We start from the raw sequence: 4,571 nt of genomic DNA on the forward strand, positions 1-4,571 counted from the left end.
ACTTTCTGTCCTAACATAATTTCCTCTCCTTCTGGCAAGCATGAGAAAAATTAGGATTTATTTCCTATTAAAGGCAAGGTGGAAAAGGATATGGACTGTATATAAGGAAACTGGGGAGGGGTTCTCTATGGAATTAGAAAGCACAGATGTACAGAGTCAGTGCTAACTGGGAAGGAAAAGCAGGAAAGGAATCGTAAACAGAAGAGTAAAATGTAAATGAGAGAAAGTCATGGATGAGTGAGGTGCTGTCTGAAGGTAAATGGGGGACTTTAGGGGCACATGGGCCAGGGCTCAGTACCTGTGGGGCCGAGGGAGAACAGAGGACAGAGCTAGGGTGAAGGAAGAGTACAACTTTGCTGTGTGTGGAGGGGGTGCTGAGAACCCCCACACTCTGGCCCCCAGTCAGTGCTGAGGCTGGAAGCCCCACTGTCAGAAGCCCACATCACAATTCCAGGCATCCTTCTTCCAGGAACCCAGAGACAGTACACTAAAGCTTGGTCTCACACATCTGTCACTCAAGGGGTCTGATCAAGCAAAAGATGGTGGGATAAGAGGGCACAGGCTTGTTCACCCACAAGACTCTGCTGCCCATGGGACAGGCCTTGGCATGACTCTCCTGTCACATCACCATCCAAGGAGTTCATGGATGTGTAAACTTGCCAGCGGATGTAGAGTGAGCACACTGGTGCTCGGGGGGAACCTGCTCATGATTTTCTTCAGGCTGCAAGCCTTGGGACACAGGAGTCTACATCTACACGTGCTGATCCTGTACAAAGTTCCAGACCCAAAAAAGGAAAGCTGCAGAGTGGGTGGAGACCAAGGCTGGGATGTATAATGAGAATCCCTAACAAAAATGCAATTACCATTGCTGATTTTTCTAATTTTGCTTCCTTAGTATCAGTATTTTGCAGCCAAATGGAAGCAATTCATTTGTCCAGCATTTCTGAGAAGGTGGCCAAGAAGTCACTAATCTGCCAATAAAGAGACCTGCTGCAAACTGTGTATAGAGTGTACAGATCTGGTTAAACATGAATACTTTCAAATTAGAAGACTTTAATAAATGAAACTTATAAATTTGTAACATTGAAATGCATTGACATTTTATGTATGTCCTAGATGATTAAAAATCCACATATCAACTATAACTAATAATTTAAAACTTAAAATTAGTTATATTCATGACTTTGTAAGCATTTCCTTACAGCCCTTATTCAAGAAATTGAATAGTTTTACGCTGACTTAAAGCATCTTTTTTGTTCCCTAGGTGATTTAAATTAAAAGAATCAATATGAATAGGTTGAAAATACCAAAGCCCTGAAAGTAAATAAGAAAATCACGGTGATAATAGACATGTACATGGTTTCTTCACTATTAATGTGGCTGGCGATCTGCTGCTGATCAAACACTTTCTAAACTTTCTAACTAAAATAATAGCAATATACAAATAACTGGGGATAAGAGCAAATTAATTTTTAAAGGCATTCTCTGAGTTTAAAATCCAAAAGTATTACAAAAATATAACAAAGTCAGAGAATATTTGTGATAGGAAACCTCAAACATAACCCCAGTGGTTTTTGTCTGCCCATGTTCATGGCCTTTGCAATTCTCTCCCCTAAACACAGGCTGGGTTATTATCACTTGCTACTTCTGTTATTAGGTTACAAAAAGACTCTGACTCCCAACTTGTTCTCCCTTTCACTCCTCTCTCTCTTTCTCCCCCTCTCTCCCTCTTCTCTCCAAGGAAGGTGGTTTTCATGCAGTAAGCTGCCCCCATGGAAAGCAATAAACTAAATGAAACCTCCATCCAACAGCCAACAAAAAATTGAGCCTTGCAATCTGAGAGTCCACAAGAATGGAACTGAACTCTGCCAACAATACTTAAGTGTGGAAGCAGATCCTCACCCAGCTGAGCATTCAGATGAAATGTAATGCCAGCCAGGATTTCAATTATAGTCTTGTCAAAGATTTTTAGGCAAAGAGAAAAAGCTAAGGTGTGTTCAGATCCTCAATGGGAAGAAACTGTGAAAGAACACATATGTGTTGTTTCAAGCCATTAAGTCTTGTAATAATTATTATGAAGTAATGGAAAACTATTTTTCAGTGGGCAGATGACATTAATATTTGAATGATATCCACCATCTAATCTGTCTCTTAACTTGTTGGAAATGTCACGATGAATTGTGTTTTAGGTAGAAGAATAACCAGGCATGCAAACTTGCTTTTGGGCATAGATGGCAAGAATCTTATAAATGTGCCTCAGTGTTGTTAACTTATGAGTATTTTTCATAAGTCTTTTCTTCATTCTTTCCAGGAATCCTCAGTTAGGAATATTAAGAACACCTCATTAGTTGGAGGATAATACTAAGTGCCTTTCATGCATGTAAGGATTTCAGTCTACTTATGCTGTTCTATTATGCATTTTTCCTCACTTCTAACACACACACAAGAGTAGGCAAGTATACAGACACTCATAGTCACACCTGGGAGTGGTACACTATGTGGCAGCATTCAACATAATATGCCTCCTGGAGATTAAAAAGTATATCTATAAAATGGATTGTTTTTAATTTTTAAATATTTAATATACATTAGCAAATCAAGTAAATTTGCAAGATTTAAATTAGTTTCATAAAAATTATAATAGAAAACTATTGCTCCAAACCAAGACCAGAAAGTATATTTCTTTCAACTTTACCTATCCTACACCTGGAACACTGGATGATACGTAAAATGTGTGAATGTGTTTGTTAGTGGGGCCAACCACAGGGACACAGGGGAGGAGGACTCTCCGCACAGGGAGGGAGACAGGAGGGGAGGGTGTGGTTGACTCTGGGATGCCAGTACTGGACAGAGAATGGGCATTCACTGGCCTGACTGGCAGCACTTCCTTCTGCAGGTAAAGAGGATAGGTGAGGACTGAATTGGAAACACACCTCCTTGTAAAAAGAGCCACTGATCCAGGTTCAATTCTTTCTTAGCCATGAAATTAGCTAAAGTGCTATCATTTGCAAAAAGTCCACAGCTTGCTGGTGCTGCTGAAGGATAAGAAAGGACACTTTGAGAAAGAGAATCCAATAAATTTTCATGAGTCTCCAACTCTCACTTCTTTTCAAGGTTGATGAGTTCCAGCTAATAAGGCAGAGGCATGGATGCAGGGAATGAGTCTTCAAATGCAGATTTCCTCCTCCTGGGCCTTGTCCCTGGGATGAAACATATCAACTTCCTGGTGTCTGCCCTCCTCCTCATCTATGGAGTGGCTCTCACTGCAAACTCCAACCTGATCCTTTTCATCTGGGTGGACTCTCACCTCCACATGCCCATGTATTTCCTGCTTGTTCAGCTGGCTCTCATGGACCTGATGTTAATCTCTAGTACCATACCCAAGATGGCAACTGACTTCTTTTCAGGGAAGAGGAACATCTCCCAGGTGGCTTGTGGGACTCAGATCTTTCTGACTTTAGGAATCGCTATGTATCCTCATTACCCTCATGGTCTATGACCAGTATATGGCTATCTGCAACCCTCTGAGATACACCCTCATTATGAGCCAGAGGGTCTGCCTGCAGGTGGCTGCCATCTTGTGGGCTGGAGGGCCCCTTACCTCCCTCGCACACACAGCCTATGCCATGCACTTCCCCACCTGTGGTTCCAGAGAGATTTCCCACTTTCTCTGTGAGGTTATGGCCATCCTAAAGCTGGTTTGTGAAGACCCTTCTGCCTATGAGAAGGCTGTTGTAGTGACAAGCATTGTGGTACTCCTCATTTTGCTGTCTTTCATCCTGACCTCTTATGCTCTCATCTTCCTTTCTGTTCACTGAATAAGTTCCACTGAGGGTAGGAACAAAACCCTGGCTACCCGCTCCTCCCACCTGACAGTGGTGAGCTTCTACTTTGGTCCAGCCATGCTGGTCTGCATGAGGCCTACTTCCTACCACAGACCGGTACTGGATCAGGTCTTCTTCATGCTCGGTCCCATCCTCACCCCATGATGAATCCTCTTATCTACAGTCTGAGGAACAAAGAAGTGGTGGTGCTGACATAGGTCTTGGGATATTGCCTAACCTTGTTAGACCACAAGAATAGGACAGAGAGTAATCACTAGCTCTACACCAGTTCAATCAGCCCTGCTTAGATGTCAAGGGCTTATTTCTGGTCTTTCCATACTTAAAATCACAATGGAATGGCTGGCCCTATGGATTCAGATCATGCATACATAAAACTGGTAAAACATGTTTAACTATGTTTATACATCCCTCAGACAACAGGGTCAAACACATGGACCATGAGCCAGCAAAATTAGGCATTCCAGAGATGACAGAAGTGGTGTTAGTGATGGTGAAATTTCTCCATTAAAGGGTGTTAAAGCAGTGACACTTTATTCATGGAGATGTGTATCAAGTTTAGTGCTTGAAAGAGGCCAACCACCAATGAAAGTATAGAACTTATCCAACATCCAAAATATTTTCCCAGGCTGATGAAAAAATTGAAGAGCTTTCAGTTTTTAATATTTAAAATGAGTTGCCAGGGATTTAGCTCAGTGGCACCGCACCTGCCTCACAAGTGCAAGGTCC

General features: G+C 42.1%; 1 pseudogene; it reads left to right on the forward strand.

The window, feature by feature from the left end:
• The first annotated feature begins 3,145 nt into the window (after positions 1 to 3,145).
• LOC147820625 (olfactory receptor 2T11-like) lies at positions 3,146 to 4,042 on the forward strand (annotated as a pseudogene).
• Positions 4,043 to 4,571: the final 529 nt, after the last annotated feature.

The sequence above is a fragment of the Heterocephalus glaber genome, unplaced genomic scaffold (genome assembly GCF_053883595.1).
Source record: "Heterocephalus glaber isolate CG9 unplaced genomic scaffold, H.glaber_assembly_v1.0 deba00001831, whole genome shotgun sequence".
Classification (NCBI taxonomy): Eukaryota; Metazoa; Chordata; class Mammalia; order Rodentia; family Bathyergidae; genus Heterocephalus; species Heterocephalus glaber.